Source organism: Solanum dulcamara, chromosome 2 (genome assembly GCF_947179165.1).
Source record: "Solanum dulcamara chromosome 2, daSolDulc1.2, whole genome shotgun sequence".
In the NCBI taxonomy this organism is placed as follows: Eukaryota; Viridiplantae; Streptophyta; class Magnoliopsida; order Solanales; family Solanaceae; genus Solanum; species Solanum dulcamara.
In genome coordinates, this window is record NC_077238.1 from 53,502,209 (window position 1) to 53,513,299 (window position 11,091).

The window sequence follows — 11,091 nt, forward strand, 5'->3', positions numbered from 1 at the left end:
GGAGAGAAAGTCCTTTAGCTTCCGCGAATGCGACCCTACTAGCGTGAACATGAAGGGGAAAATGGGGCTGCACTAGATTTTGATGCAACATCAGAATTTGGCAAAGTCCAAAGTCTCCAATATGGTGCTCGGGATTCTTTCTAAATCCCGTGTGCGCAAATGAACTATGCTACCCAATCAAATTCGACATTTCATACTTAACATCGTAGTCAAAATTTTCATTTGAAGTCATCTCAACAAAATATGGGTCCCATACCTAAGCATTATTTTTGCAAATTCTACAAAGAGGCTCGAAATGAGACCGAAAGCCTTAGGACATGAATGAAAGGTTGTTCTAGACCAAACATGACATTTCAAAGCTAACCGCACTAGCAGAATTTCAATCCAAGCATGTTTTCTAATACTAAAGTGCCAAATGACCCTAAACTCGCACATATTTCCCCGATGCTCGTATCGATCATGCTACTAGCCTAATTTGCCATTCCAAAGTTGATGGAATCATCAGAATTCCATTTTGAGGTTTTTGTTGTAGTTTTGATCGAAATCAGTTGTTCAAACTCCAAGAGCTCCAAAAGAGGAAAATGGGCATAAAACTCAAACGAACAACTAGGCAACCGAACTGTTAGTTCTAGCAAGTCATAAATAACTTTGGGTCATTATAAAAAAGCTAAACACTAAAAACATTAGAAGGATGAAAATGACCTGAAGGGTTATTGCGACATCCACTAATAAAATGACTTTTGTCCTCGAAAGTCAAAGGATAAAAAGGAAACCAAGGGCATGAAAAGATTAGAAAGATAGGCCTACAATCTATGCCAGACCTACATGTACCTTCTCGGGTCTAGAAACACCATCCCTAAACTCAAGCTAAAAGAACACCCTTAATATTATGCCCCGTACCTTTGTACTTTGGAATTCTTTCTTAAACTTCTTAAAAGTTGCTATATGGCGTAGATTAGCGATAATGTTATTAAATAACTCTAAGGAAAGAAGGATGTAAAGCGCCATAAGAGTGAAGGTTGGAAATAGGGTTATAAGGATTTGAAAGAAGTTAGGGGCCAAATAACAAGCTATGGGACTCGACTTACTTGCGTAAGATACCAACTTGGGTATCTTACACACTTAAGATATTAAAGTGCATGTTGAGTTGATGTGCAAGGATTACATAGGGTTTTAAAGAGAGATGGGATTATGAACCCACGGAAGTGGCGGAAGGAGGTGTAGAACCTACTCGAAAGAAAGTAGGTGATGCACCCACTTGAACTAAGTAGGTGATGAACCTACTAGGACCAAGTTGGTGACACACCTACCTAAGGTGGGTCCCATACTACTACATGGAAGCAAGGGAGTGGGCGCATGATTGAGGTGGTGCCCTAGGGGGCTTCCATGTGTCACCCCTAGGGGATGCCACATGCCCCCTCTTAAGGAAACATATATACATGTGTCTTAAGATCCATTTCTTCACAAAATAAGCTTTGTACTTGGAAAAGTTGAAAAAGAAATCCTAAGAGACTAGAGAGAGGGGCAACGAAGGTAAGGCCCAATTTCATTCTGTGAATTATTTATTTAAGGTATACTATAGGTATATAATGGTTTTTAATAATTAAAATGTTCATTTTGGTTCAGCAAAGAAGTGACACAAACAGTCCGCTAAGTTTTAGCACGGTAAGATGACTTATGAGGCGCATTTCGACTAGTTTTGGACAAGGTAAGGTCTTCCCTTTAAAAGTGGAGTTAATAATGTTGTTACGGAGTATATTACATGTGTTAAATGAAGTTTTAAGTAGGAAAAATGTATAATAATGCTGGATGTTGTAAGTAAATGAAATTAAAGTCGTTCTAGACGAGTGAAAGTTGTTAAGGTTGTATAGTGTTGTTGTGATTGTGACATTGTCTTTGGAAATGGTTTTATGGTGTGCTTTAGGGATGGAACATGGGTCAAAATAGGTGTGGGTCCTGCTGTTTGCATCCATCTATCCCTCCATTCTGCAGGGTTAAAGATTTTACGAATTAACAATTGAAAACCTTATTTTGGTATCGTAGTTTAAGCGAGTTGTTTGGAGTGTGTATTGTGTAATGTTGAAATGATTTACTTGTATATAAGCTTCTGTTTGTTGTTTTTGATTGGCTGTAGTAATTGAGGATGTAATTGGATGTTCGGATAGGGCAGGTTATAGGGGAAGTCCTGCCCGATTTCCGTTAACTCCTTAACCAATTAAGAGACTATTTGAGAAAGGCGAATAAGGAAATGATTCCTACGGGTGCTTGGCTGTAAATTAAGAAGTTGGAAAGTTGAAGGTTATTAATTTTAGTATTCCTTTTATGTTAAATAGGTTCAGAGGATGACGACGCGAACGTGGTTACAAGTAACCCATAAGAGGTATGTAAAGTTATCCTACTCTTGTTTTGGCATGTCTTAGATGTAAGCAATGCATCATGTGAGCTTGGGGGTAAATTAATTCTTAGGTCATGAATATGAGCTAAGGACTCTTGTGCACTTCTGGATGTTAAGACTCTTAAAGTAGTTAAGCTCCTACTCCTCAAGTCTTTTATATGATTGGATAGTGATTGATACAAAAAGCTCTTCCTTTTAAAACGTCTTTGAGATAACCAATGCTTGTACTTCTATAAGATATTTCATACCATAGAAACATATGTCTATGATTCTTGAGGGTCCTTTTAACATGGTATTTAGTGACATCTAGAGGGTACGTCAGATACTTCCTACCTTGAGCTCCAAGTGATGATTCGATGGAGGACTTTATTGAGTCTCAAATAATGATTTAAATTGTGTATTTTTTCTCACTACTCTGCTCGTGTATACTATAACACCTCTTTCTCTGAGTCCCGAGCCGGTTATAGATTCATGCTCAATCTCACTTCATTGTTCACATAGTCCCTCACTAGAGGGTTGGGTATGTATAAATATACACGATGATATGATATGATAAGGTGATGGTGATGGTGGTGTCTATACTTTTAATGGTCCTACAGGTATATGATGAATTCACCGAGTCCTTAATGGGATGGATATAATATAGATTTGAGCATGCATGGTTTTACTTTATAAGGTACAGGTACAGTGGTTTCTAGAATCTCATACTTATCTCCTAAATTTCTAGATCGAATATGAACTTATTTACGCTATGTTATTCTTCATACATTCAGTACATATGTTGTACTGATTCCCCTTTTCTTTGGGGGGCTGCATTTCATGCCCGTAGGTATAGATACAGGTTTTGGGACTCCGCCAACTTAGGATTCCGCTCAGCCAATTTGGAAGAAGTTCTATTGTATTGGAGCCTAGTTTCTGGTACTGATCCTCGGTGTATATATTTACTTTCATTTATCAAAAAGGTACGGCGGGGAACTTTTCCTGCCATATGTTATCATCACGACTCTTAGAGGTCTGTAGATATGGAAGTGAGTTCTATATGTATGTGTGCTCAATCGTGTTGGTATGATTTATGTTTGGGATGTTCCCTTTGTCATTGCAGCCTTGTCAACTTGCGTGTATGTATATAGAGGGATAACCCCATATGTTATGATAGCCTCATCGGCTTATGTGTTATGTGGCCTAAATGATAAGTTCTAATGATTAATATAACTCCTCAATGTGCAAATGAAAGAGGTTATGTGTATATGGAAATTTTGTGACCCATCAGGGTTCTTATATGTGTTATCATATTAGTCATAGTCCGGTGTGACTACATCTGCTAGCTATGTATACGGGGGTCCAGGTAGGACCTAGTTGCGGCCTACAGGGTTGGGTCATGACAGAAGTGGTATCAGAGCAGTTTGCCCTTAGAATATCTACAGACTGTGTCTAGTAGAGTCTTATGTATCGATGTGTTGCATGCCACATCAATAAATAAGAGGCTAAGGGACATTTAGTAAGTTACCTTTCTTTCATATCTAAGATCATGTAATAGAGCCGAGTCATAGGGAATGAAATTCCTCATACTAACCTATAATTTCAGCAGAAAGACAACATCAGTAAAAGAAGGTAATTGATGATATGGGGATTTATACACCACGTAGTTAAGTAGAGACACGAAAGATATATGTTAGGTAAGGTATTGAGGTACGATTGACATGAAAAAGTAGACGGGGCAGTTCGAGTTGAACATACAAGGTAAGTCCATCCTTTCTACCTGGACATTGGTATTGGAGGCCCTGTGTGGCTGTGATATGATGTGATGTGAATATATATGTTGGCCCTGTGAGGCCTTTTTGGTATTTTTTGCATACAAGTTTGAGATAGTAAGAAATATAGAGGAAACTTTGCCCAAATTTTCCAAGAAATAAAAAGAGAATGAGATATAGGATTGAAATATGTCTTGGAAGGTAGTGCCCATCATAGTGATAAGAGTTGATTAACCTACGAGTATGGATGACCTTGAGAAATAAGCTAATTGTTGAATTAATGGTAATAGTAGTTAGGATAATCTTTCACTAACATACTATTATGTTTGCAGTGATGTTTCCAAGGAAAGCAACAACTGCCTAGAAGGGCAAGTCAGTAGCGGAAGAAACTGGTTAGAACCTGAAGGTTACTAGGACTCATGCCCAGTCTATACCGGGGGTTGTGTTTCAGTCGGCAAGCTCTACTATGCCGCCACCTCTAGAGGAGCCTAGGGAAGAAGCAATCATAGATCTTGAGGCCCTAGTACCTGAGCCTTTAGCCCCACAGCCAGGGCCAGAGGATAGGGAAAAAGGGTCAACATAAAAGGCGACAACCCACCAGAGATTATGATTGAGGCCAACATAAGAAAACTAGGATGGCTGGTGATTTGGGGAAGTTTCAAGGCGGATAGCCTCAGCAGTATGGTGAATACCCTTCCCAACTAGCTTGAAGTGCACCCCTTGAGTTCCCAGGTTGGAGATTCAATAGCATGGGATGTCCAGGAGTCGATCAAAAATCCAGGATACCAGGTCTACAGATGGTCAAGGGTTCATGTCAGTCGAGGCCATCTTTGCTTTAGTATTTTCGTTGTGATAGGGCTCATTCTCGGAAATACCATTTTGGGACAAGTGCTTGTTTTATGTGTGGCCGTCAAGGCCATCTTATGAGAATATGTCGATTCAGAGGTAGGCTAAGTATTGCAGCTCCTCCTATGGGGACAGTTGCGGGTTCTTCTTCTTTAGTGGCTACGCGCCTTATGGGGCAAGATACTTATACATCAGTGGGCTGTGGTAGAAGCCACGGTGGACCTTCTTGTTCTAGTGGTCCTTTGAGTAACATTTATGCTTTAGCTAGCGGACAGGACCAGGAGGTGCCACCAAATATGGCTACAAGTATATTACAAATCTTTTTCCAGGATAAATATGCATTGATAGACCCAGACTCTACTTTATCATATATATATCTTTTTTTATTTCTAGTAGGGTCAGAATGAAACCTGAATTAACGGACCTGTTTGAGGTAGCTACACCAATAAGAGACTTTATTATGGAAAAGCAAGGTGAGTGTAGATAGTTTTCATGCCTTGGCTGACTTACGGGAGAGATGATAAGGAAGTTCTAACAGAGGCACCTAAGATAGTGTTATGACAAAGCTTGAGACACATGTTGTTGGAACATAAGTACTCCCGAATGGAGAATCTGAAATGACTAAACATACTGGCTGGCTACAAATTGGGATAAATAGAAAGTGGCTTTGAATAAATTGCTATGTGACTCGAGTACCAACAATTAGACTAGGTCAGCACCTCACGAGTGTGTTGAGGTGTCGTACATAGGTAACCAAAAACATAGGGGACATAAAGGAACATATGTATATAGTGTAGTATACCAAATGCATTGGGAAAGACTCATATGTATTTGAAAAGTTGAAAATAAATATACAATTACATGGATACACCCTAAAGGGGGAAGTGGATATGAGGCCTATAGGCATGAGATAAAACTAATCGACATTTTGGCATTTTAAGGTGAACACTTAAACTTCTAGTGAGATCCTAGGTTGGAATGAGCTAGCAAGATTGAAAAGCCAGCAATAGATGGATAGAAGCCAGGATGGTATCTGAGTTAGCGCTGAGGATTGTTGGTAAGGACCTCAAACAGTATGACGTCAAAGGAAGGGTGCATACAAAAAGGAATGGATATGATAAAGGAATAATAATAATAATAAGTAACTTAAAGACATTATAGAGAATAGTAAGGCTATATTTGACTAAAGGTAAGATGTCGGCAATGGAGTTATTAGCTATTGATATTGTGACATACAAGTAGCACAAGAGAAAGTAGAAGAAATCCCACCTATGGTAGAAGTAAGAAGACTTAAGCATAAGTAAAGGAACAAAACCAAGGGTGATAAAATAGACTGCGAGTACCTGTCAATACAATGGTAGATATGGAGAAGAGTAAGCCAAGAGAGAGAAAGATTATGATTAAAAATTGAACGCACTTGGTGTGAAATATTCAAGAATAGTTATGCAACCTACGAATATTGGCATGCTAAGAGTGAGATCAAGTGATTACTTGATAAAGATAATAAGGAGTAAGTAATAGCAAGGTGATTTTCATAGTTCGAAATCACTAAAGAAAAGTATAAGATGGTTTGAGGAAAAAACTATTAAGATATAATCAATATTAAGGACAAAAGCCATAGTGGAGCCCTAACATCAACTGGAAGAGGTAAGAGACTAGTATGGCGACGCTAAAACATCTTTAGGGCTGTTATAAGCACCTACACACATTTGTGTAAAGACTACAATATGATGTGTGGTAAGAGAATTGGAAAGAAGATCTGAGTAAAAGTGTAGTAGGACACGCCTAGAGTGTTGTAAGTTAAATTAAAAGGAATTGTAAGATAGCCTAAACAGAATTAATCATCAGAAGCTTGGTAGCGCATCACGGGAGATGAAAATCCTGATTTGTATATAGAAAGCAATTACAATGGATTGTAGTATAGGCTTACCTCGTATTCTATGGAAGTATGAGTTCATATGAGGTATTGTGGATAGGCTGAAAAAATCAGCCCATTTCCTCTAGTTAAGTCTACATAGTTAACTAAGGACTATACAAGGCTGTGTATCAGGGGAGTAGTGGAATTTCAAGAAGTCCCCACATCTATTCTCTCGAACAAGGAATTTCAATCTACAACTAACTTCTGGGAATCATTCCAAAATGGAATTGGGAAAATAGGTGAAACTTAATACCATCTTTCACCCTCTGACTAATGTACAAGCCAAGCGCACTAGGAAAATGCTGAAAATTGTTGTGGGCCAGCATTATTGACTTCAAAAATAGCTAGAGTGATTACCTGTCACTTATTGAAGTTACTTATGATAGCATTCAAATGGCACCATAGAAAGCTTTGTATGGCAAAAGGTGCAGAGCCCCTACCGGTTGATTTAAGGTTAATAAAGATATACTAATGGGCCCAGACATGAGCCAATAAGCTAGTGATAATGTGGAATCCATATAGGAGAAACTATTAGTAGCCTAGAGTCGATAGAAGTCATACTCAGATAATCAATGTCGACCTCTCAAGACTGAAATTGGGGGTTGGGTATTAGTGAAAGCGCCAATAATGAAAGGTGTAATGGGACTCAACAAGAAATAGAAACTTGACCCTTATCAGATCATTCGCAGAATAGGCAAAGTTGCCTATGAGTTGGACCTACCATCCAATTTGAAACAATACATTAAGTTTTCACGGATCAATGCTCCGCAAATATATAAGCGACCCTCTTAACATATTCCCCGTGGATGAGGTCCACATAAAAGAGAAGTTATCCTACAAGGAGCAACCTAACGCCATCTGGGATCGGTAAATTAGAAGGTTGTAAACTACGGATGTGGCTCCCGTCAAAGGTGACAAAATAAGCATATAGAAGAGATGACTTGAAAGACCGAAGAAAAAATGGAAAAGAAATATCCATACTTGTTCCCTAGGCCTAAAGATAATCTACCCTCTTAAATTGATTATATGGATTAATAAGAGGCCTATGGATGACAACTAGTATAGAGAAATCTTGAAGCACTCGTAAGACCTTATTAGACTAGTTAACATTCGAGGATGAATATTCTAAAGGGGGGAAGGATGTTATTCCCCGTACATTTGTACTTTGGAATTCTTTCTTAAACTTCTTAAAAGTTGCTACATGGCCTAGATTAGCGATAATGTTATTAAATAACTCTAAGGATGGAAGGATGTGAAGCGCCATAAGAGTGAAGGTTGAAAATAGGGTTATAAGGATTTGAAAGAAGTTGGGGGCCAAATAACAAGCTATGGGAATCGACTTACCTGCGTAAGCTACCAACTTGGGTGTCTTACACACTTAAGTTATTGGAGTGCATGTCGAGTTGACGTAGCAAGGATTACATAGGTTCTTAAATCGAGATAGGATTACGAACCCACGGAAGAGGCGGAAGGAGGTGTAGCACCTACTCGGAATCAAGTAGGTGGTGCACCTACTTGGACTAAGAGGGTGATGCACCTACTTGGACCGAGTAGGTGCCACATCTACTTAAGGTGGGTCCCACACAGCCATGTGGCAGCAAAAGAGTGGGCGCATGATTGAGGTGGTGCCCTAGGGGATTACACATGTCCCCTATTAAGTACACATATATATATGTGTCTTAATATCAATTTCTTCACAAAATCAGCTTTGCACTTAGAAAAGTTGAAAAAACAACCCTAACAGACTAGAGAGAGGGGCGACAGCTTTGGCCAAAAGAAAAGGTAAGGCCCGATTTTATTCTGTGACATAATTATTTAAGGTATCCTATAGGGATATAATGGTGTTTAACAACTAAAAATTTCATTTTGGGGCAGAAAAGAAGTGACACAAATAGTCCGCTAAGTTTCAGCATGTTAAGAGGACTTCTGAGGCGCATTTCGACAAGTTTTGGACAAGGTAACGTCTTCCCTTTCAAAGTGGAGTTAATAATGTTTTTATGGAGTTTATTATATGTCTTAAATCAAGTTATAATTAGTAAAAATATATAAGTATGGTGTATGTTGTAAATAAACGAAATTGAAGTCGTTCTAGCCGAGTTAAAGTTGTTAAGGTTGTATAGTGTTATTGTGATTGTCGCATTGTCTTTGGAGATGGTTTTAAGGTGTGTCACAAGGATGGAACATGGGTCAAAATAGGTGTGGGTTCTCCTAGTTGCATCCACCTAACCCTCCGCTCCGCGTGGTTATATATTTTATGAATGAACGATTGAAAACCTTATTTTGGTATCGTAGTTTAAAAGAGTTGTTTGGAGTGTGTGTTGTGTAATGTTGAAATTATTTACTTGTATATAAGCTGCTGATTGTTTTTTTCGTTGGCTGTAGTAATTGAGGATGTAATTGGAAGTTCGGATAGGGCAGGTTATAGGGGAAGTGTTATCCGATTTCCGTTAACTCCTTAACCAATTAAGGGACTATTCGAGAAAGGCGAATAAGGAAATGATTCCTACGGGTGCTTGGCTGTAAATTAAGAAGTTGGAAAGTTGAAGGTTATTAATGTTAGTATTCCTTTCATGTTAAATAGGTTCAGAGGACGACGACGCAAACGTGGTTACAAGTAACCCATAAGAGGTATGTAAAGCTATCCTTCTCTTCTTTTGGCATGTCTTAGATGTAAACAATGGATCATGTGAGCTTGGGGCTAAATTAATTCTTAGGTCATGAATATGAGTTAAGGACTCTTGTGCACTTCTGGATGTTAAGACTCATAAAGTAGTTAAGCTCCTACTGCTCAAGTCTTCTATATGATGGGATAGTGATTGATACAAAAAGCTTTTCCTTTTAAAAAGGCTCTGAGATAACCAATGCTTGGACTTTTATAAGATATTTCATACCATAGAAACATATGTCTATGATTCCTGAGGCTCCTTTTAACATGGTCTTTAGTGACATCTAGAGGGTACGTCAGATACTTCCTACCCTAAGCTCTAAGTGATGATTCACTGGAGGACTTCATTGAGTCTCAAATAACGATTTAAATTGTATATTATTTCTCACTACTCTGCTCGTGTATACTGTAACACCTCTTTCTCCGAGTCCTGGGCCGATTATAAATTCGTGCTCAATCTCAATGCATTGTTCATTGAGTCTCTTACTAGAGGGTTGGGTATGTATGTATATACACGATTATATGGTGTGATAAGGTGATGGTGGAGCCGGGACTTTTAATGGTCCTACAGGTATATGATGAATTCACCGAGTCCTTAATGGGCCGGATATAATAGATGATCTGAGCATACATGATTTTACATTATAAGGTACAGGTACAGTGGTTTCTAGAATCTCATACTTATCTCCCGAATTTCAAGCTATGTTATGCTTCATATACTTAGTATATATGTCGTACTGACCCCCCCTTTTCTTTGGGGGGTGCGTTTCATGCCCGCAGGTACAGACACGAGTTTTAGGAGTCCGCCAACTTAGGATTCTGCTCAGCTAATTTGGAATACGCTTTATTGTATCGGAGCCTAATTTTTGGTACTGATCCTTGGTGTATATATTTACTTTCGTTTATCAAAAAGGTACGGCGGGGGCCTTGTCCTACCATATGTTATCATCACGACTCTTAGAGGTCTGTCGACATAGAAGTGGGTTCTATATGTATGTGTGCTCGATCGTGTTGGTATGATTTATGTTTGGGACGTTCCCTTTGACATTGCATCCTTATCGGCTCGCGTGTATATATATAGAGGGATGACCCCACATGTTATGATAGCCTCGTTGGCTTATATATTATGTGGCCTAAATGATAAGTTGCAATAATTAATTTAACTCCTCAAGAGGAAAATGAAAGAGGTTATGTGTATATGGAAATTTTGTGACCCATCGGTGTTCTTATATGTGTTATCACGTTGGTTGTAGTCCGGTGTTACTACATCTGCTAGCTATGTATATAGGGGTCAAGGTAGGACCCCAGTTGTGGCCTATGGGGGTCGTGACACTTAAATTCACTTCTCTTCTTCAATAACTCAACCCAACTTCTAGCTCCTCTCTTTTTGATACTAATTTCAACTCAATAAGGACAAACTAAACCGAACGCAATAGACACATCCGAGAAAAATCTAAACCACACAGATTCTTCAGAATTAGTCGATCAACGGACAAGAGGAGATGCTAAATAAATT